This window comes from Dipodomys merriami, unplaced genomic scaffold, assembly GCF_024711535.1.
Source record: "Dipodomys merriami isolate MVZ:Mamm:240054 unplaced genomic scaffold, mDipMer1.0.p SCAF_512, whole genome shotgun sequence".
NCBI classification, from domain to species: Eukaryota; Metazoa; Chordata; class Mammalia; order Rodentia; family Heteromyidae; genus Dipodomys; species Dipodomys merriami.
Genome location: NW_027206083.1, coordinates 248,875 through 273,628, shown reverse-complemented (window position 1 = coordinate 273,628; position 24,754 = coordinate 248,875). Strand labels below are relative to the sequence as shown.

At 39.7% G+C, this 24,754-nt stretch overlaps 1 long non-coding RNA gene across 1 annotated transcript in view; it reads right to left on the bottom strand.

The window, feature by feature from the left end:
* LOC138810946 (uncharacterized) overlaps nt 1–19,267 on the bottom strand; it is a 100,496-nt gene extending 81,229 nt beyond the window's left edge. The window contains exons 1-4 of the long non-coding RNA XR_011367303.1: nt 18,907–19,267; nt 16,321–16,420; nt 14,035–14,142; nt 9,076–9,242 (exon numbers count right to left, since the gene is read on the bottom strand). This is a non-coding gene — a long non-coding RNA (uncharacterized lncRNA). The remainder of the gene's footprint in view (nt 1–9,075; nt 9,243–14,034; nt 14,143–16,320; nt 16,421–18,906) is intronic.
* Nucleotides 19,268–24,754: the final 5,487 nt, after the last annotated feature.

Genomic DNA, 24,754 nt, shown 5'->3' with positions numbered 1-24,754 from the left:
TCTTTCCCAGCTCTCTCTTTCCCAGTTCTCTTTCCCAGCTCTTTCCCAACTCTTTCCCAGGCCTTTCCCAGGCCTTTCCCAGCCTTGTGGAAGGCCAAGATGGCCTGGTGCCATCTTGAATAAACCTACCCCTTACATGAATACCAAAAAAAAAAGAATTCATAGTAGTTCTTAAAATCTAAAAACATATGGACAGGTTTCTCAGCAGAGGAAGCAGGAAAACCCAGACAGCCCTTCCAATATTCCCATGTGGTGTTTCAAAAATCACTAATGATGAAGGAAATGGTGGCCTTGAATTTCATGAAGGCCATTCAGTGGGCATGAGGGGTTTATTTAGATTCATTCTCTTAATTTGTGTACTTTTGGCATTATTGGCATCTGACTCAGTGTTTCATTCTTGATAATCAAGTGCTCTACCACTGTAGCCATGCCACATCCCTTTGTGTGATGCTTTATGCCAAGACCAGACATTCTGGGATCCTCTTACTTGCATGTCATGCCACACTTGGATGACAGATGCATGCCACCATCCTCAGCTTTTCAATTTTTCTCCCCATGCTATCCTGAAAGGTCAATGCTCCTGATTTTAGCCCTTCCCTGTAGCTGGGATGAAATTTTTATTAAAAACAAAATTAAGAGCCTAAATTTGGTTTTTAAAAAGTTCAATACATGTGTTACAATTTTCTCCCAAAACATAAAATCCTGTGCTTCTAACTTTAAAATACTTAGCCAGCTAAGGGGTATTATGCATTTTGAATGTCTAACAACCACCCCAAAGTAGGCTGGCTACACACATTCCCATCACATCTATGTTCATGATTTGCCCAATAGTGACTGCTCTGACCCTGCGCCCCTTCACTTTCTCACAGTCCATCTCTAAGCAACTCTCAATAAAATCTGCATGTCAAGTACCCCATTTCCCAAACCCTATCTGCATCATGACATATAGAATCCACCTCACCTGAGAACCTGAAATCGTTCTCACCAAATACCTGGCAAACTCATCTATGAAACCATGAGCCTGGTTTGGTCATTCACTTACATAACAACGTGACAGCTTCCTGGCTTTGTGGAGGGAAGCTACACTGAATCATTGTGAAATAGCAGTCAAAACCGTGAAATCAACAACAGATACATGCTTTGTATCTGGTGAAAGACTGTGCTCAGGGAAGACTCAAAACAGTCCCTCCAAACAGACAATTCAATGTGACAAGTGTAGTGACCATTGGATTCACAATCCTGTGTGCACATACTGAGTTGGAATCTCCTTCTCTACAGGCTTGATAGGCAAATAGTCACTACACCCCCTAATATGGTGACACCTTCTCTGAAACCATTTGAGGTCTGAGCGACATGGGAAGGATTGGACATGAATCAATGGAAGCCACTGCACAGCCCAAAGTTCCTCAGGGGTCTGGAAAGGGACCTCTCCTGATGGTGAAGGATATCAAGGCCTTTCTTTCAGGAGCCAAGGCAAGATAACCCTAACTTCCCTGCAGGTGCAGACACTTACTTTGAGATACTCTTGCTGAATGACACCACCACACAAGCGGAAGAGTGAGGTCTCCAGAGAACGCACTTAGGGAAGAACAGTTGCAAATCGCACCATAGGTTGGATCTGACAGGAGCCTGCTGTTCACTGGCACCAATGTGACAGGATAGCATCCCATTTTCCAGGCCATATGGTAGCACAGGAGGGGGCTCTGCCTTGGAATGCTCTGTCCCCCATACGTTATTGGTTCAACAGATGTGAAATCCACGAATAGAATTCCTCAGAACCTTCTTGAAGGCCCTTGGTACCTTTCTCATCCAATCGCTGCCTCCAACAGTGACTGGAAGTAGCCTCAGCTTCTGAAGGACCCCCCAGCTTCTGTCTGACTGGTGGCTTCCAGTCAAGCACACAGGCACTGGCCCTCTTCTTGAATTAGATGGGCCTCACTTGTCTCATCTGAGGGCAAGCCACAGAATTATGGCTTAAGTCTGAAGAAGGTCTAGTCACTGCCACCTTTGAGCTGCTGCAGTTATGAGCTGCCATGTGTTGAGGCCACCAGAGACCATGTATACACGACAGTCTCTGAGGACTCCACACACAGATGCCCAGTCATTCTAGCATTTCAGGTGCCCTGCCAAACACTTAAGGGAATGGCTACAGGAAAAGCAGACCAACTCAACAGAACCAGCTTAGACTAACTTGTGATATTTCAAGATCATGATGCTTCCTTTGCTCTAGACACAAGATAATTATGCCAAATGCAAAAACAGAGCAACTGCTATCCTGTCACAACTAAAAGTGTGGTGTTCCCACTATCTGTTTCACTGGTGCTGTCCTGGGACTGGTTGCTCTGCCACAAATTGGGTGTCTCATGCAGTCCCTGACATCTGCTCAGGAGGTGGGAAAATACAACCACCTACAAAAAAGGGAAACAAATCACACTACTTTGGCTGAATTTGAACCATGATCCCTCACATCTCAGCTTTCTGAGCAGCTAAGATTATAGCTATGAACCCCAGCTCACAAGAAAACACCGAGTGTTTATTCTTAATAGCGAAGTGTATGCCCTTAGAGCAAGGCATGCAGGCTGGTGGTGAGGGCCTGGCTTTGAATCCTGGCTTGTTTGATCTCATTGTTAGAATATGGTGGTAATGGGATTACCTTCCTTAGCTGGGTACTGAGGGGGAACTGTGGGAAACTTAACATATTAAGGACATTTGGGACAATGACCAATGTCAATGGTCAATAGACAATGGCCAATAGACAATGGCCAGGGCATGTGGCCATGATCAGTTTGAAGGGCAAACATTCTGCAAACAATTCTTATTGCAAACACATTGCCTTCAAAGCCATTGCATGATTTATTAAAAAGGGAGTAAGGGATGCAAGTCTGGTTCTGGAAACAGATGTAACCCAAATTGCTGCCAATTCCTCAGTGAGACCTGGGAACGCATGATCAATAGGCAGAAAGTGGACCACAATATGTGGGTATGGACAAAGTTTGTTGACATATCACATGCTGATTTACAGCATACAGACCTAAAAGTAGATCTTCAGACAAAGAGAAGAAAGTTAACTTTACAGAATTTCATACGAACACAGACAATTAGAGGTAATTTTAAGTCAGTAAGCAGGAAGAATTAAACCTTGTCAACAAATGTGAAGTAGCTCCAGTGATCAGAGGTTGCAAAGAGTAAGCAAGGCACAGGTGAGCTTCCTTAGACACACAAAGAGAGTCTCTGGGCATTGTCCTATAGAATTAACAGGGGAGAATAATCGCACTTCCTGCAAACCTTCACCTGAGTCTGGCAGCTGGGCATCAGGCCTTTGCCCTGACATGGAGAAAGGGGAGTCCCTCTTATTTCCCCCAGAGGGAATACATGCAGGCATATGCACACTCATGGCACGTAAGACTTCAGATGGGGTCATGAGAATCAATGCCTCCAACTAACTTGCCTACTTGGTTCCTACAGCTGTAGAGCTCCATCTTCCTCACACCAACATTTTGTCCTTGTGACTGCCCAGAGACAAGAAAGTTTCCAAACAACTGGAAAGGGTTGCCTTCCTGGAGGGCTCTGATTGGAGAAGAGGCTTGGTCATGAGGACTTCCCATTGGTGGGTTCCAGTGCTGATGTTCTGTGACCTTCCCAAAAATCTTACACCTTCCCTCCCCTACCTTTCAGAATGACAGCACAAAAGCCATTATAAACACCTGTCTCTACTTTACCCTAACCCACTTTCTTATTTCAAAGGGTAGGGGTTGGGGGCATAAGTTTGCATCAGGAAGCTAAGCTAACAAACAACAAAATAACTTGAGTTTAAAAAGATCTAAACCCCAGGAATACCTCCCTGAGAAGGAGGAGAAATGCTTTTATGGACTTCTTCAGAACTGTGGTATTCAAAATGGAATGCTACAGACAAACCAATGGGGTTAAGAAGTAAGATGTAGGCTGAGCATCTCTAATCTGAGGATCTTGTGTTGTGATGCTGTCTCAAGTGAGAAGATTCCACATTGGGCTTCCTGTGACTGTGGCCATCAAAATAGGAGCACGCTGCTATGGGCTCATGCCTGTAATGCTAGCTGAGATATAAGGATGTCTACAGTTCAGAGCCAGTGTAGGTAGAAAAGTCTCTGAGATTCTGATCCCCAATTAACCACAAAAATGTAGACATGGAGCTGTGTGTCAAGTAGTAGAGCACTAGCCTTGAGCAAAAAGCTCAAGGTAAGTGCTCAGTTCCTTAGATCAAGCCTCAGGTACAACACAAAACGAAATGAAAACAAAAAACATCAAGGCACACTAAAAGTATATAAAGTTATCTTCAGTCTAGGTATATAAGTAATGAATGCATTTTATGTTTAGAATTAATCCCAGCACGAAGTTACCTTATCACATATATGCAAATGTTCCAATATCTGAAATTCAAAATATCTCCTTTCTCAAGTATTTTGTAGGAAGGACAGTCAATCTGTTTTAAATTTTCTATTATTAAACCATTCTTTAAATTTTTCCACATTCTATATGTCATATAATTCTTAACATTACTTAAATAGAAATAAGCAAACATCTAACTGCAGACGACATGTGCCTATTGTGCTTTCCATGCTACCAAATTCCTTAATCCTTGTCCACAGTACTAAGAAATGGGTACTACTGAAGAAGAGATTAAAAACATTTCTCTATTTCAGGTGGTGTACAGTCTGAGTATTCAAAGGTAAGTCAGGATATGTCGTATTTCTTAAAGCTATACCCTTAAAAAGCAGACATCAGAATACAACACAGGAGGTACTTCCTAAGTACCCATTGGATGAGTAAGTGATGGGCACTCAAGACTGCTAGATTCTCTTTCCATAGAAGGGATTATTATGTTATATTAAAAGATAAGAAGTGAAGAACAGAACACATGGGAGAACTTTTGCAGCCATGCTCCTTTTTAACCTCATCTCCATATACAGTACTGAAGATCCCTTCAGATGTTAAAAGGGAAGGCAGAGGAAAAGAGAACAATCACCTGGAGATTACAGAGTTTCATCCAGTCAGGACTTAATCTGTTTTATGTCCCAAGTTCTATCTGGAGGCTGATGAATATCAGTCCCAGATGAATGTCAATCAAAATGTAGCTCTCAATTACAACTCCCCAAAGAACTTTCAAAATTATGCCAATTGTATTATTCTATACTCTGTAGAAACTAACCCAAATGTCACCTTTCCCAGGTCAGAAAGTATGTGCCCAATGGCCAAGTTCACCAAACTCCATGCTAGACAGGCCTTGTTAATATTGCTCTTAGAAACATGTACATCCTGAATTACCAGAAAGAAACAAGAAAAATGATTCAGAAACCAGCCTGTTGGCATAAACTGCATCACATCAACACCTAAGTAGTTTCTTTATGTGGCTCCATTCTCTGCCCTTCCCAGGGCTTTACCCAGGGACTCTGAGCTAAATTTTTAATATATACATACACATACATATGTATGTACTTATGCATATATGCATATATATGTATGTACATGCATTTAAACACATATATAAATACAAATACACACAAATTATCATAACAAATAACACTGACTGCCTCCCCATAAAAGAAGTAAGGTTTCCTGAAGCTGAATTCCAGGTCTAATAAACAGAACAAGAAAACTTCTAGATGTAAAGTGAAGGCTCTCAACCTGTAGAGATATTTTTCTATGAAACCAATCAAAATAAGAATCATACCCTTCCAGTCTTCAAAGACAGTTCTTTTTACAGGAATTATGCATAGAGATGCAAAACATAAAGTTGTCTTTTGTCTTAGCTCATGAAGGTAAACTCCCTCTAGAATAAACTACTGAGCCTAGATCATACATTGTATGTTGAAGAATTTAAATACTCAATGCATATTATTGAAATTAATTCATAGTCATGCCTAAGAAATTAATTTACCTCTGCCCTGTTTTCCTTATGTATAATGTACCATGAAATCAAAGAAATAATAGTACAAGTTAAAAAAAATACCTATTCCAATGTGGGCAATATGAAAAAAAAATTACTAAGGAAAATAGAGATACTCAAAAGTAACAATCAGTATGGAAATAAATCAATAGTCAAACTTGTGAGTAGCTGTCAATTGCTTAAAACATTACACCCAGACCTAAACCATTTTATCTTTTCAGAAGGTTCACCATCTCTATAGTAAAATAACCATTTACTCCAATATCCCCCAGCATTTTTTGGGGACATGAAGGTTAACAATACATTTTAGAGCTAATTGTCTCTCTGGAGCATTTTTCTCATCAGAGGACTTTTCCATTTTCTACTCAGCACAACCCGCTCTGTGCCCTGCTTGTCAAAGGCAGACTCCAATCCCACAGGCATGCCCATGCCTGGAAAGTCCATCACTAATCCCCAATGGCTGAGCTCACACTCAACACTCTCCATTTCATCTGCAGTTTCTATTGTAACCAAAGGAAAAAGCCAAAGAGCAAGACACAAACAGACCAGAACAGCAGCCACAGACAGTGCTGAAGTCTGAAATGGGACTTAATATTTATGAAAAAAAAACATTCCTTAGGTTGAATCAATAGCTCCAAGTTCCCAGCTGCACCTGGGCATGGGCAACCCCTCCTCCTACACAGCATGCCCTCTTCATTCATTGGTTCAGCATCTTGCATCATGGTTGAATCAGTCTTACCCAAGGAAAGGAAGAAAAGGAATGACATCTGCTCTGTTCTCTGCAATTTATCAGCTCTAGTTTTCTCATCCAAGAAACACATATGTCCAGTCCCTTCCTCACACACAGTCTTTGTTCTAGCACTGCAGAACTGCAATTCTGGGGGAAGAGAGAGTCATACAGTGTTATCTTAGCTCTTGCTTGTTTATGAAGTGTTCTAAACCCAAGGAAGAAACATTTAGATTGGAGACATGTAAAAAAAAGATTTCTGTTCTAACTAATTTGTTTCAAATTTTAAGGATACAGTGAATTTGGAAGCCTGCTAGCAGAGACATGGTTTTTTGCAGTTTGCTCTCTACCTTTTGAGTCCCCCTGTATCCTGGTTAGAAAGACCAGAGAATTCATATAATCCATTCTATCGCTTGTGTCAAAATAGCCCATTTTTTAATTAGTTTTTTTTTATTGTGAAAATACTGTACAGAGGGGTTACAATAACATGGACAAGATAATAAGTACATTTCTTATCAAGCATTGTAACCTCCTCCTCTGTTTAACCTTCCCATTCCTTCTCATCTTCCCCGCCCCCTCCACCAAATCCCCCTGCCCCCCCAACAAAGTTGTAAAGTTCGTTTTCGACAAAACACTTGTACATCTCATTGTTGCAATGGGTCCACCTGTATCCCTATTTAAACGATTTGTTTTTCCCCTTCCCCTCCACAAATTATACTGACATCAAATACAGTGAAAGCAGGGGTTATACTTTGGGGAAGGGACATACATAGCAACAAAGAAATAATCTTATAAATGTTAGAAACAATCGCATGAAAGAAAAAAAAACATTTGAATATATATTTTAGGTTTCATTTCCCTAACATCACCTTATCTGACGTTTACTGCTTAACTCAGACATATACTAGATATTGCAAATAAGGGAAGCCATGGGACCTATTTTTCTCTGGGCCTGGATTACTTCACTTAATATAATTTTTTCCAAGCCTTTCCATTTCCTAACAAATGGGGGCAATGCCATTCTTTCTGATGGAGGCATAGAATTCCATTGTGTGTGTGTGTGTGTGTGTGTGTATATATACCACATTTTCTTGATCCATTCATCTACTGAGGGGCATCGGGCTTGGTTCCATATCTTAGCTATAGTAAATAATATTGCAATAAACATAGTCATGCTGGTAACTTTAGTGTGGTCTTGTTTGTATACATTTGGGTAAATGCCCAAAAGTGGGATTGCTGGGTCATAGGGGAGCTCTATGTGGAGTCTTTTGAGGAACCTCCATACTACTTGCCAAAGTGGTTGAACAAGTTTACATTCCCACCAACAATGCAGTAAGATTCCCTTCTGTCCACATCCCCTCCAGCATCTGTTGTTATTAGAGTTCGTGATTTTAGCCATTCTAACTGGAGTGAGGTGGTATCTAAGTGTTGCTTTGATTTGCATTTCTTTTATGGAGAGGAATGTTGAGCATTTCTTCATGTGTCTATTGGCCATCCTTCTTTCCTCTTCAGAGAAGTTTCTCTTTAAGTCTTTAGCCCACTTATTTCTTGTGCAGTTGTTTCTTTGATGATTTGTTGTTGGGGGATTTAATTTTTTGAGTTCCAAGTATATTTTAGATATGAGACCCTTGTCCATTGTATGGCTAGTTTATCTTCTCCCAATCCATGGGCTTAAAAATAGCCCATCTTGAAGGCCAAATCACCTTCAAGACTTTGCAGGGAAAAGGAATGATATCCCTTATCCATTCTCTTGTTGAGAGTTAACATAATGTGGCAAATTCCTCCCATCCTTAGCCTCATTTTCCTTAGTCCAGAATTTCTGTTTAGCAGACCACTGTTAGGCTCACTTCCAGCTTCATGAAAGATACTCTCCTTACAAGCCATCTAAGTCAATGTTAACACCTCCTTCTTTAGGACAATAGTCTAGATTATTGGGATTGGAATTCAAATTCAGGAACGCTATTTCCAAAATGGAACATCTGGTTTACTCACGCTCCTGAGACCTACACCAAGTATTAGCATTGAACCTTAGCTCAGTCCCCTGCAATAGCTGATCATATACCTCATCCTACCAATGGCTGGTCACTTTTGGTGGGAGGATCATTCAAGCCCAGGAGTTGAAGGACATCCTGGGTAACACACACAGGAAGATTCAGTCTCAAAGAAACAGGTGCAGAACTTCTCTAACAGAGGCTCTGCTTTTAATCCCAAGTACTAAAAAAACAATACTAACCTAATGCATAATAACTTTTTACTAATAATCAATCTCTTTTAATGCACAAATTATAAGTATTCTTTTTAAGCATCAAACTTTAATCTGCAAGTTTATAAAGATTCCAGATTACTGTAGAAGAAAGGCATGCTTAGGTTCCTCGCTCAGTGAAGTAAGCTTAGAAGTAGGAAGCAATTTCAAGTCATTTCTTACCTTAATACAAGGACATCAAAGACATGTTACTAACACTCATTAACTTTGCTATGCCTGTCATCCACCTTGAAAGCTTTTGTGTTGCTGCTGAAGATTTTCCACTATTCACTCATTTGCTTCAATGGGGACTTCTTTTCACATAACAGGATTATTTCCTCCATGCAGTCCTGGAAAGGTATGAAAACAGGAAGCTCCATTATTACTCGACCTCGCTGTTTTCTTTTTTTTTTGTGCTTGTATGAGAACTTGAACTCAGGGCCTGGGTACTATCCTCTAGTTTTTTTCTGTCAAGATTGGTGTTCAATCCCTTGAGCTAAGGCTATATTACCACAGTTTTGATGGCTAAATGGAGATAATTGTGTGCTTTCAAATTCAGTCTTCAGATAGCAGCCTTCTGAGTAGGATTAGAGAGGTGAGACTATAGTGCCCAGCCCCCAGAAGCATTTCTTCCTTAGAAGTGGTGCTGTGGTTGAAGAGGTAAAGCACCAGCCTCGAGAACACAAAGGGCCAGGGCCAGTGGCCAGGCTCTGAGTTCAAGCCCTACCACTGAGAAAAAAAAACACTTAAATGAAATGAAACTATTATTTTAGATATGAGACCCTTGTCCATTGTATGGCTAGTGAAGATCTTCTCCCAATCCCTGGGCTTTCTATTGATTTTGCTAGCTATGTCCTTTGCCATGGAGAAACTCTGCAATTTCATGAAAGCATATTTGAACAAACTTTCTTTGATTTATTGTGTTTCTGGATATCTATTAAGAAAATTTTGGCATACACTAAGGAAACCCAGGGTTTCTCCTATTCTGTCCTGTAATGTTTTCAGGGTGTCTGCTTTGACTCTGAGGTCTTTGGTCCATTTGGAGTTGATTCTGGTGCTGGGTGATATATAAGGATTTAGCTTTAGTTTTCCACAAGTAGTTAACCAGCTTTGCCAGCACTATTTACTGAAGAGGTTGTCTTTCTTCAATTCTATTTTTGAGTTCCCTTATCGAAGATTAGATGGGTTCATTTCTGGGTTTTCAATTCTATTCCATTGGTCCTGAGGTCTGTTTTTGCGCCAGTAACCACCTGTTTTGATTACTATGGCTTTGTAGTAGAGTTTGAAATTTGGTACTGATATTCCTCCAACATTGTTTTTTCTGATAAGGATCATTTTTGTTGCTGCTTAGTGGATAGTGAAGTTAAATAATTACTTGAAATTTAATTATCTTATATTTATAAGGTTATACAAAGTGAAACCTCATTTTAAACTGAGAAATGCATTCTTGCTAAAGTAGCCATTGCATAATCATTTCTCTTCTACTGGAGTTATTGTTTGGCTTTTTATTTTTATTTTTGTTGTCCATGAAGCTTGAACTTTGGGCCTGGCCCCTGTACCTGTGCTTCTTTGAGCTCAAGGCTAGCTCTCTATCACTTGAGCCATAAGGCCACTTCCAGTTATTTTTGAGTAGCTTATTGAAGAGTCTCAAGAACCACTATCCTCAATTCTCAAGTTCCTGAGTAGTTAGTATTACAGGCATGAGCCAAGCCACTAGCACCTGCCTTGGGCTAACTTTCTAAATGAAATTGTGTAAGAAAAAAATTGTCTGTTAGTAAGGATCAGTAAAAAATTCCCTCTGACTTTGGAAACATTTTTTCTTGGTTTGTGTATTTTTCTTGCTGGTGGCAATCAAATTCAGAATTTCATGCAAACTACGCATACTATCACTAGCCATACCTGGAGTTATTCTGTGTTCTATTTATTTTAATTTTGGGGGCTGATTCTGGGACTTGAACTCTGGGTCTGGGCACTGTCCCTAAGCATTTTTGCTTAAGGTTACTACTATGCCACTAAAGCTACAGCTGTGTTTCCAACTTTTTGGTTGTTAATTGGAGATAAGACACATAGATTTTTCTCCCTTGGGTCAGCTTTGAACAGAGATTCTTAAACTTCAGCCTCTTGACTGGCTAGGATTATAGACTTGAGCCACTAGCATACACTTATGTCTTTAAAATATATCCATTAGTAACAATAATAAATGACTTATTATTACTACAGGATCACACCTACAATGCTACCTACTTGAGAGGCTGAGATCTGTAGATCATCGTGTAAATACATCATGGTTATACAATTCAAAGTTCATTAATTTTTGTATGTGCTGGCCCTAAGGATTGAGGGCTTCAATTCAAAGCTTGAGCACTATTTTTGAGCTATAGTACCACTTCCAGGTTTTTCATAGTAGTTTTTCAAAGTAGTTCTTAGGACTACTGGACTTTTCTGCCCAGGCTGGCTTTGAACTGCCATGTGTATCCTCCTGAGTAGGATTTAACCAGAAAAGCCACACTGAAGGTGTATACATGCTCAAATGGTAAATGCTAACCTTGGCTGGAAAAAGTTAAGAGGATTCAAGCCCCAGTATTGGCACATATACACTTATATGCATGCATGTGCATACACACACACACACACACACACACACACACAAAAAAAAACAAAAAAAAAAACCAGACTCCTATACTCAGTTCCCCAGGATGAAAAAAAGGTAAAAATAACAAATTATAAGATGGATGATTATTTTAAGTAGCTTCAATAGTTACTAACATGGCTATATTGTGGCTTAGGTGGTAGAATGCTTTCCTCCCATACACCAGTTCAATTCCCCACGTTGTTCAAACCAAACCACACAAACAAAAACACACAAAGAAGCATATCATACAAAAGATATATAATACTATGTAACAAACATTAATCATTAAAAAATAACTGAAAAACAGCAAAATACAGCCATGTCAAAATCATGCATGGGGGGCTGAGAAGGTGGCTCAGTGGTAGAGTGCTTGTCTTGCATGCTTGAGGCCCTGGGTTCGATTCCCCAACATCACATAAGCAAAAAGAAAAAAGCCAGAAGTGGCGCTGTGGCTCAAGTGGCAGAGCACTAGCCTTGAGCTGAAGAGCTGAGGGACAGTGCCCAGGCCCAGAGTTTAGGCCCCATGACCGGACCTCCAAAAAAAAATCATTCATGGGAATACTCAATATCTAAAGAATGTATTGTTTTCTATCAAATCAATCTATAAATTGAATGGAATTTTATGAGAAGTCTTATCAGGACTTTTTATAGTTTCAGGCTGCATAGCTTAGAAAAAATGAGACCTGGAAAATGACATCTAGGAACTCTGATAGAAATAATACATTTAGAATAATACATGCACTATCTTCTTTGCTTCTAACTCAGGATGCATTCATCATCTTAAGGATGAGCATCTGTTCTATGGCAAAAATATATGCATTCTTTCCTGTAAGAAATTCACTAAAGGGGCTGTGAAGGTGGCTCAGTGTTAGAGTACTTGCCTTGCATGCATGAGGCCCTGGGTTCGATTCCTCAGCACCACATAAGAAAAAAGAAAAAAGCCAGAAGTGGCGCTGGGGCTCAAGTGGTAGAACACTAGCCTTGAGCTGAAGAGCTGAGGGACAGTGCCCAGGCCCAGAGTTCAGGCCCCATGACTGGACCCTCCCCCCAAAAAAAAGAAATACACTAAAGACTGAATCACCAAATAACCAAGAACTCAGATGGTATAACCCCAGAGTGATTAAGAGCAAAGATAAACACCTATATATATGGCTTTATGACAGGACTTGCTTTTATTATATAAATGCCACTGATGTCAAAGAGCTCTTTGCGCCTACCGTTAAGAGCACTCACACTCTGAGTGTGCCTCTGTCTTCCTGTTTATCTGCTTATCTGTTTGTTTGCTTGCTAACTCAATAAAGTATTGCCAAGTTTTCTTACCATGGTGACTACTCTGCAAATTTTTATTCTGTGACCAAGGACCCTAAGTCAAGAGTTTCTACTGATAGAGGGAAACTTCCCCAAACCTCACCTGGACCCAGTGACTGTTGTTCCTCAAAGTTATGAGGTGAGTTGCTGAGTGGTAGAGTGCTTGCCTTAAATGCAAGAGACTCGGTGTTTGGTCCCCGCTAACAGAGGAGGGGAAGGATTTGTAAAGATCAAAAGACACAAAGAATATGAAAGAACAATTTTGGGGACACACCATAACTCAAAATGAGGATTTGTTATACTAAAGCCTAGTAATCAAGACAATCTGGTATTACAGCTGAAGAAAAAGAATTACACAGGGTAGAGAATTGAGTACAAGCCCATGTAGAATCCTGAGATTTGACATTAGACTATTCAACAAATAGCTATTTGGATGAGCTATCTATTTATATGGAATAAGATACAAAATAGACCTTAACTTAAAGCCGTAGCAAACAATTCCTAAAAACAAAGAGGCAAAGGTAGAAAGCAACACTTAAAAGCTTTAAGAATGAAATAAGAGTACATTTTAAGAATGGAGATTTTCCCCAAGGAAATGAATACAAAGGTCGGAAAATATCAATAAGTTTACATTACAGCAACACCTTTGGTTGAGTAAGTAATATCAAGAAAAATATAAACATCCTCTCTTAAGGCTGAAGACATTTAAATAGTATGTATTCAACAAAGGAACATTTCAATCAAGAAGATGACAGATAGGATACATGATATTGAATAAAATATCTGAGCATGCAATTCACAAGAAAAGGCATATGTGATGTGGCAAGATTTATGAAAAATATTCTATCAGGAACAATAAAGAGATATCACACTTGTCAGACTAGGGAAAAGTTAAAAATATACTGGACAATACCAAATGATTGGATAAGGATTATATAAGAATATATGTGGATATTGATACCAACTTTATCATTATGCAAACTGCATATAGAGGAGTAAAAGTTATCAAACACCACTGACTAAAATTCATGAAGAAAATTTTCATACATAATATGAAGTACATCACAATTAATATGCACTGTCATAAGTATTTGTGATGATTTTTAGTACACTGGAAAATTTTTCAAGGAAGAAAAAAGGGGGTAAGAAGCCTTAATAAGGACCCTCATTTGTGAAATAACTTCAAGTACCCCACTACTTACTAGTTCGTAATGTTTTCTTTTTTGTTTTGCAATTCAGTTCCCACAGGGCAAGGGCAGGAGAGGAACAGCTTCCTTTGAATTGGGGTCATCTGCAAATGGTACCTGCATCTAGGACAACACAAATCATGAAGCTAGAGGTTTGCAAGATTAAGAAAAACAGGCTACTGGGCATGACCTGTTTGTGGAAGGGGAAGCACTGGATGGGGTGAGCAACAGTATCCCCTGCTCAGGGCTCATAATCCCAGTATATAGGCTATAGTTGGGAAGGGTGGTGGACATACTCCAAGCTCCAATGTGCCATCTCTTCTGCCCGCTAGAGCCCACCCTTAGTCCAACTGGCACCACATAGACACAATCATGTGTCCACATTCCATGAATGGGTTCCCATAGAATGGCAGGGTAGGAGCAATCTTTACATGAAAATGGATATATCTCAGATGGCACTGTCTCTGAGGCTGACAAATCATGAATAAAGAATTCCTTTACATGAACAAGAAGAGGTCCTCACTATGAAGTCACTGTACCAGGTAAACGACTAGTTAGGGAGGTAGCAACATACCCAGATCCAAGTTAATAACCCCAGGCTACAAAGGAATTACAGGGGTATGGACACAGGACCAGGCCCAATATGCCCACAATCAGGCCTATCTGGCATCATGTATGTGCCCTCTTATGAAAGTGTGTACTGGCGCATAGGCCTATCAGAAGGGACCAGCAAGACAGTAGTCCACATGGTGAAGAGCAAGCTACCAGGCACGACCTCTCTTTAGCAGGAGTAAGCACATTTAGGAAGGTAGGCAGCACCCCAAGTCCCAGGCATATAAGCCCGGCTCCACAGGCCTGTGAAAGGGATGTTTTACAGTCTCCAACCCCATCCTTTTTCTCTTGGGTCCAAAAACACCTAGGACCTATCTAATTTAAAAATAGGTTAAGTGCTTTCATGGGAACATGTGTATACACATGCACAAAATCCCTGACCCATTATTTCATTTTCACAGGACAGAGGAGGGAATGGAATCACTTTGAATTGAAGGCCTCCCAAGGCTACACTGAAATTAGCCAGCTAAGGAAAAAGGACAAGCTATGGCTTCCCTTCTTCTGGATCCAATATATTGCACAACAAGGCCACTATGGCACCACATTTGTGCCCTCCTGTGAATGTGTATACACACATGCACAACACATATCACAACTGGATTCCCACAGTTCCAACCGGGAGTGGAACCACTTACTGAGAAGGACATAGGCACATATAGCTGCACATGGGCTGACTCATACCAGGAAGCCAGAGGTCCCAAAGTGAAGAAAAACTGGCCGCCTTGTATGGCTTCCCTGTAACAGGATAAGCCCTGGTTAGAAAGTGCAGCACCATGCCAAACTCCAGCCCGGTAATCCCAAGCAGCACAGGCCATACTCTGCAAGGGAGACATGAAAGACCTACTCTCTATGCTTTTCTTCCCTTGGGCTGGCATCAGCACCCAAGTGGGAAAATCTTGCCACAGGTCCTTGTGTTCCACAAACTGGTGTATACACAAGCACAATGATATACTCACTCAACCCCACACAAATATTCAGTTACCACAAAGGGAGAGTGGTCCTATTTGCATAGAAACTAGGGCATCTGGAATGGCACTGTCACCTCGGTCTTCAGAGAAGGACCTGCAAGATGTTAGTCCAAGAGGGAAAGAACAGGGTTTTGGGTATGCTCTCCCTGTAGGAGAAGGAGCACTGGTTGTGGAAGGTGGACGCATGCCCACTTCGAATCCCACAACCCTGGGCTATACAGGACACAGCTAAATAGCAAAACAGGACAGCTCGTAGTCAAGGAATCTCCAAGTCTTCTTTCACTTTGGTACTATAATATATAGTATACAACCAGTCAAATCTGACACTATGTACATGCCTTAGTGAGAATGTGTGTACATACATGCACAACTGCTCACCAGTGATTTGGTTCCCACAGTGTGGCAGGAGATGTCTAACATAAAATGAAATGGGGGCATGTGGGATGGCATCTGTTGTGGCCTGGCACAGATCAGGAATTTAGATTTCCTTAAGGTAAACAAGAGGCTCTCAATCATTTATTCACTTTAGCAGGTGAAGCACTAGTTAGGGAATATGTTGGAAGCATCCCCTGCTCCAGACCAATAATCCTAGGATACACAGGCATATGCTGGGTAGGTATGTGGGGCCACTGGAGCACCGTGTATGTACATTACTTCAAATGTCTGCAAACCCTCTCACACTTGACTCTTTTGGCATAGAGGATGAGTAGAATGAACTTACTTCAAATCACATCTATCCAGGATGGCACCCCCAACTGGGCCCACAGGACCACGAAGAGGTCATGAAGCTGTAGTTGAAGGAGCCCTTGGGTATGACTGCCCTGTTAAGAGGTGAAACACTGGTTGAGAAGGGTATCAGCATCTGCAGCTCCAAGCCCATAACCTCAGCCTACACAAGTCATAGCCTGGGAGGCATGAAAAACCATGCCTCGACTGAACATTAGATGCTACATGAATGAGAAAATTTCCATCCATCATAAGCACAGCCATGTAATGTATATTATCTAACTATTTGAAGTAGGTGGAACATGGGTTTTTATTGTAATTTTCAAAAATATAAAAATTAAGATCTTTTTTGTTTTTGGTTTGTTTCTTTTTATCTTTTGATTTGTTTTGTTTTTGTGCCTGTCTTGGCACTTCAAATCAAGATCAAAATGCTGTTCCAAAACCTCACTGTGCTGAAGGTTAGCCCTGTACAACTTGAGCCACAGCACTATTTCCAGCCTTCTCTGAGTAGTTTGTTGGAGATAAGAGTCTCATGAACTTTTCTGCCATGGCTGGCTTCAAACCACAATCCTCATTTCACAGCCTCCTGAGTAATTAGAATTACAGGCCTCATGGATAGTTTTTTTAAACAGTTGTACAATGTATCAATTGGTTTTTACAATGCCTCTTAGACTTTGTCATAGTGTCCATCGACTCTTCTAGTCTATAAAAACCCCACCCATCCCCTTTCTTTCCTAGTTCCATTTTCACATATGTGCATTGAATCTTATGTTGTATTTTCCAAGCCATCTACTCCCTATTACTTTGCCTCTTTCCATTTCTTCTTTAACACCTACCCAAGGACAAGATATGCTTCATCTTTTTACTGTTCACATGTGATACTGTTATGTCAGAGAGGTTAGAACATAAAATTGAGTCATTATGTCGAAAATGAACTTTAAAACTTTGGTGCAGAGGGGTGGTCGCCTGGGAGGATTGGGGGGGCGGGGGAGGATGGGAAGGGATGGGAAGGGGACAAAAAGAAGGAGGCTACAATGCTTGATAAGAAATGTACTCATTATCTTGCCCATGTAATTGTAACCCCTCTGTACAATACTTTCACAAAAAAATTAATTCAACATAAAATTTTACTGCTTTCTGTACTATATAGTCTGAACTCATATATAATTAATGGACATGTGTTTTACTTTTTTCAAATTTCATGGTCATATTTTAGATCTAATATACATATGAAAGGACTTACACTCCATTTCTCTTTCTGAGTCTTTCAACATCCCTTGCACATGAGCATGCGTGTGCGTGTATGTGTATGTGTGTGTGTGTGTGTGTGTGTGCGCGCACACACACACACACACACACACATGCTAGTTCAGGTTGACAAACTCAGAGCCTTATTCACTTTTTGCTTTTTTCCTCAAGGCTAGTACTTTACCACTTAAACTACAAATTACTCCCTGCGTTTTGATGGGTACTTAGAGATAATTTTCCTTAGTAACTGGTATTATTATGTATGAACCACCCAGTTCAACATATTATCACACTCTAAAGTCATTTTCAACTTCCCAATTTTTAAAGGAAATTATTGATAGGGCTTAAAACTCCAAATAAACCAGTAATCTACTGTAACTTTTGCATTCCCTTTTTCAAGCCAATTAGATTATAAGTAGCCTATTATCTTTGAATGCATAGTCTTTGATATCACAAAAATTATGTTCCTAAATACACCTTTTTCCTATCATACCTTTTCCTTTTTGGCTGTCATTTATGTGGCATTTATTATTATTTGTACCTGGAAGAAACATTGCATACATGTACTTTTGTTTTCCAAAAGTCTAAAATATTTGTCTAAAATATTTGTAAGTCAAATACACCTGAGTTATTTCTAACTGCCTTTGGAATATAAAGAAAACTTCATTGTATGTATGTTTATATATGTATATATAGTATGTATGTATGTATATGTATATATGTATATATATATCTATATCACATTTTCTTGATCCATTCATCTATTGAAGGACATATGGTTTGGTTCAATATCTTAGCTATGTTAAATAATGCTGTTATAATCATAGTTGTACTGGTAGCCTGAGTATGGCCTTGTTTGTGATCCTTTCGTAAATGCCCCAAAGTGGGATTTCTGGTTCATAGGGGAGCTGAAATGTACTCATTACCTTGCTCATGAACTGTAACCCCTCTATACAGCATTTTTAGAATTAAAAAAGTACAAAAAAGACAGAAGCAAAGCCAAGAATGTGCTGAACCTGACTGTCACTCATGAATGCTCACAGATGGCTAGGAGAAGGGCCAGGCTAGTGCTACTATGACAGGCTTGGCTTTGGCTTCTTCTTCAAAATAAGAAGTGAACAATAGGAGACTATTTTGTAACTAATCAACACTCAATTAACTAGGGGTAGAAAACAAAACAATAACAAAAAAGAAATATAAAGAAAACTAAAATATAAAGAAATCTGTGTTTAAGAGCATAGGGAGTTTTAGGCTCATGATTTGGGTATGATGTCAACTTAGCTCATCTCAGAGAAAACAAATGTAAAAACCCAATGAATTTTTTTTAACATACCTCTTAATTTTTCTATCCCCAATTTTCTTGTCTTCTGTTCTTGATTCTTGAACAGATAACCATTTGAGGGGATGTCGTGCATAGATGGGTATGGAGGAAGCATCAGCAAACATGGAATAGCAAATCCGGCCATACCTATATAGACTGTCCATCCAAACTGTTCAGCCATTTATGCATAGATAAATCCAACTATTGCAGAAAAAAGAATAAGTCCTTGAAACATCTGTTCAGCTAGCTTCTTCCCCTTGTAAACCTGGTTGTAACCCGGCGTCCAGCCCATGAGGGCTATGGAAGTGGTTGAGTCAAGGCATTGCATACTCCTGAATGGTTCGCTTTCAGGGTAACCGGGGGCAAGGAGCCACGGTTGAGATCTGGTAAATTGTTCTAAGCCTTGCTTTTGAGGGTTAATTGCTGCCCATACTGGCTGCGTCTCCATGGTGACTGCATTTTCTCAGCCTCTTTTCATTCTTTTCTAACACCTGAAACGGCACCAATTTAGACATTTTAAGATATTACTTCACTCGTCCCACTTTCACCTATGCAATCTTGTAGAGGTCCAGTAGTGTCCCAATCTGGGCAGATTTTAATCCTGGTGGTCTTGTAAATGCTGCCATAGTCTTACAGTTTCTCATACAAGGCTGGTTAAGGATCTCGTACTTCCTAAAGAGGCAAATGAAGGGATTTTTAAATGCTGTCCAACTTCCATATTGAACCACATAAATATCAAATCCCAAGGTCAAGTTATAGTTTTTTTTCATTTCTTCAACAGAAAAAGCCAATCCCAAAACGAATTATAGTTCTTGAAAATCAAGCTGCATAATGAGCATAGAAATTTAGGGAGTTTTTCAAAACTTAAGATTTTGATTGTTTGAATGCTTACTTCTCTGCCAATGAATATGTTAAAACATTATCTCCAATCAGGATAAATTACAAATATTATACTTATGTTTGTAAATAGGAATAAGTAAGGACATGAAGGGAATTTGTCATGCATGAGATTCAGAAACTTACTTAAGCTCTGAGACAGCTTACTTTATGCCCACTTTCACATGCACCACAGCACAAACTTGTCCCTTAAATATGAAATAGACTCTCATAAGACACCAAGTATTCAGTTGTCTTTTTCTTGGGGTAACAATTTCCATATGTGTGTGAAAATACTTTTGTTTGGCTGGGCACCAGTGATTCACACTTGTAATCCTGGTTACTCAGGAGTCTGAGATCTGACTACCATAGTTAGAATCCAGCACTGGCAGGAAAGTCTCCATGGAATATTAATCTCCAATTAACCACTCAAAATTCGGAAGTGATGCTTTGTTTCAAGTGGTAAAATGCTAGCTTTCAGTACAAAGCTGCTCAGGTACAACTCCACGGCCCCAAATTCAAGCCAGGGAATTGAAAATAAAATTAAAATTTGTGTTCGAGTCACCCAGTTTAGGTTATGTGTTTATATGGGAAGTCAGGCTAACTAACAAATATTTCAATTTAAGAACATCTTTCAGAAGCAAAGTGTCATTTAGAGAAGATTCCATAGTAAGCTCTGCTCACACACCCAACATTGTGAACAACACGTCCTGCAATATCAATCAGAACAAGAGCTCAAATATCAGGTGAGGGAATTGTATTTTCATTCATGTAGCACAAAGGGATTCATTCAACTCTAGGAAATCATTCTGAACAGAGGAACATCAAACATGGGGGAAGAGGAATGAATTGTGAGCAAACTCTACATTGAAATTCCAATTCCAAGGCCAGTAGGACAAAAAGGAGTAATCACTATTATATTCACAATATTTTTAGATTAAAATTGTGGATAGGAAAGAAAACAGGAGTAAAAAGGATTAAAGTACATTTCTTTCTTTGTGTACACTTTTGATATATGTATGTGTGCACATTTTAAGGAAATTAATATAAGGAAGTAAAAACGAATTGTTCAAAGGAGTAAACAATGGTAGCAACATGGAAATTCAAATGAGAATATTAACTTTTTCAACATATGGTATAATATATATATATATATTTAAAATTTCTCAATTCATGCCTGTTAACTTAGTGATGTCTTCTAAATAGAAGAAAATAGTTACGTTGAAGGAAATCTAGTCGAGTACTAAACTGAAAGCAAGGATGAGGAGACATGTGAAAGAAGTTTTGTCAAAAGTTGACAACAGTATAAATAATAGTTAATATTAGTGTTTTGTGGATTTAGGAAATGATGAGGATGCTAACAAGTTAAAATGCTTGTTCTAATAAGTAATGACAGAATTTTAAATTCCTACATACACAAGAATAAGAATACATGATACCAACTAAAACATAAAATGTTAATCAAATTTTTGACAATGACATCTACACATATATGGCAAGCTATTGTATGATCAAGCTGTCAAAAGTGAATTTTGTATGGAAGATTCTCTAGCTTAGAAGAGAAATGGATCTAATACTTAGGTGTGTCTCTGTTTCTCTAACAGTTGAGTCCTAAATATAATACACAGATGCCAGCAGGGTTTGGCAGGAAGTCTTTACAGAACTGAAAAAAATGCATTCTATCTACCATGACAACGGTACTTTTCAAAGATATCTTTCACAAGAGAAAGATAAAGGACAAATGCACAAACATATTTCCAGACTGATGCAATTAAGAGACTATACATCCACCATACCTATTCTACAAAAATACTGAAGTCTTTTAGTCCAAAAGATACCTACATTAGTGAACAAGAAAATACACAAGAATGCACAAAATTTACTGGTAAGACAATAAACTGGTAATGGCAAAATTTAAAATTCTGGGTGGGTATCTGGATGAATGGCGATTAAGCCTGTCCATCCAGTGCCTGGGACCAGGAGTTTCCTTGATACTGCCCCCAGAAAAGACTACCTAGGCATGGGCCTACTCAGGAGCCATTATGCTATGTCACGTATCTCCATGTTCATGTCCTGTTTTATGTCTCCTGGCTCTTCTCCAGTCATCATGTCATCCCAACTCAGCAATCCATTGGAGCTGAATTGGTTTGCTAGTATTGTTTTCCTTTGGTCTGTTTCCTGAGTTCAGTGTATTTGGTGGATGCAGGTCTTTGTAATTGGTCATCTGCACATAACTAGCACTCCAATAAAGACTCCTTTGTCACCTCTGACTGAGCCTCCATAGCCAAGTTTATTTAAACTACAGAGTATACCCAGCACCAGAGTATCCCAGAAGGAAATGAAAATAGGAAAGGGATAACAAAATTTTCAGTCCCTAATCTCAATCCTAACACAGGGAGGTGTTGTGACTTCTTGGTCATGGAAGCAAGTTCTACCATTGCCCCTCAAGCATTTGTCTATCTCCTGGTGTAGGTAAACATATCCTACTACTAGCAAATAGTATTATGTGTGGGCTGGGCTCCACTGAATATCAGGAACTCAATACGTGGTGAAGATGGAAAACTCTCCTGGCAGATGAGCATGAGTGGTTGCCTAGCTGTAGCTCTATTCCAGTGCTTGACTGTTCAGCTCTAATGGGAATGAAAAAGGTCCCATCTCTCTACTTTAATGTTTAATCTTTCAGAACCTGTCCAAACTTATGTACCTGTAACCCCTCTGTGTATCACCTTTATAATATCAATAAAAACATTTTTTTCTTTTTTTATTGTGAAAATACTGTACAGAGGGGTTACAATAACATGGCAAGATAATGAGTACATTTCTTATCAAGAATTGTAGCCTCCTCCTTTGTTTCCCCTTCCCATCCCTTCCCATCCTCTCTCCACCCCCCCAATCCTCCCCTCCACCACACCCCCACACCAAAGTTGTAAAGTTCGTTTTCGACATAATGACTTGTACATCTCATTGTTGCAATGGGTCCACCTGTATCAATAAAAACATTTTTAAAGGCAAGTTGTCCTAGACAGAACAAGAGGACACAAGAGTAAGGGGAACTCTGACCCATCCTTAGCCTCACCATATATATTAATATGTGCCACTAGGTACAGAAAGCAAGACATAACGACTTATACATCTCATGGGTGGGGGTAGGCGGGTGGGAGGATTGGGGGGGCAGGTGGAGGATGGGAAGGGATGGAAAGGGGAAACAAAGGAGGAGGCTACAATGCTTGATAAGAAATATACTCATTACCTTGCCCATGTAATTGTAGCCCCTCTGTATGGTATTTTCACAATTTAAAAAAAGAAAGAAAGCAAGACAAGTTATGAGGCCTCTCCTTACTCATCTCGTAAGCTTCTCCTGACAGAACTGATGTTGGGTTTGTCTCAGATAATACAAAAAATTCGAATATCAGCTTTGCCAATCAAACAGGTACTGTGGGTGATTAGTACAATATATAGATTGCACAGTTTCTGCCTGTGGGCCAACACAAGGTGCTACAGCTGGCTCTGGCTTTAGATCTTAAACTAATGCTAGTGTTGCCACAAGAGTGGGCTCCAAAAAGAGTCAAAAACATTCTAAACGTCTCAAAGTGCCTAACAACCCCACAAAAATCTCACTTTGTGAGTTGGTCCTAAGGTATGAAGTTCAAACTGGAGTTGGGAAGAATTTCATTGTGTCTAGAGCCCATGAGGACTTCATACCTACTGAAACTGTTTAGGATTTCTAGTGTTAATGACCAACTGTCCATTCCCTGGAGAGCAGCAGAGCTTGGGTTTTCCAGTGCCTGGGGGAATGCTGTTACACTGTAGGTGGTTCATATCTATGCAATGTATTAGAACAACGAGCTCTTTTCCAAATAATCCTGTTTGATTAAAGTCTCACAATCTGCTATAAGCTATCCTTGCTCTGTCTATATATAGGTTAGGGAAACTCCTTTCAGATAGAATCAGGTGCCCCCTTCATAAATATTGATTCTTATTCTCATGCATCAAATAGTTGAAGTTGGATTAAGAGAACATTTTTTCATTCAAAAGTAGAGGCACAAAAAAAGATTCCGAAGATTCCACAGCTGTAAGCAGCACACTCTAAAGGGCCAGCCTAAGCCAGCATCTTCATGGCACATAAAACATGGTGCTGAAAATAACCAGTGAGGGTGCTTCTCTGATCTGAGCACTCCATTTTCAGGCTCTATTTCCAATGCTTTTCCTGCAGGTCAAGAGTTTCACATTATTAGAATTGGCACTCAAATTTTGAACAGATAGTTCAGTGCCAGGTGGATGTTGGCAAACATCCAGTAGATGGTCAGCAGAGTTAGGCTGCATGTTTTGAAGAATTCACCAACTCCAACAAGTCTAAGTGTAGGATACCTTGTAAAAGACTCATCAAGTCACAATGTCTATATTTTACTCCATGATACCCTTATGGCATCAGGGATATGTAAAACTACTCTAGGGAGATATCTGTTAATCCAATAACAGGTAAAATCTTTCCTCCATTACTTATTGTGATCAGAAATGCATAAGGATTCCTATTAGTGTATGTGGACAATTTGTAAATTGTAGCTTTATTTAATATATTGTTGATTTTTTTTTTTGGTCCAGTTGTTGGGCCTGAGCTCTGGGCCTGGGCGCTGTCCCTCAGCTCTTCAGCTCAAGGCTAGCGCTCTACCACTTGAGCCACAGCGCCACTTCCGGCTTTTTTCTTCTTGTTTATGTGGTGCTGAGGAATCGAACCCAGGGCCTCATGCATGCAAGGCAAGCGCTCTACCACTGAGCCACCTTCCCAGCCCTATATCGTTGATTCTTAAAAACATCAAATGGATATTTGATTCACTTCACAAGATTACTTTCTGAGTACTTGAAACAACTGCTGGCTTCAGGGAGACTTCTAGTCCATGAGACAAGCAGGATCGCTCTGGCTCCAAAGGTCCCACATGTGTACACAAGGGCAGCACTTGTGGTGAGTAAATATTTCCACTCACAG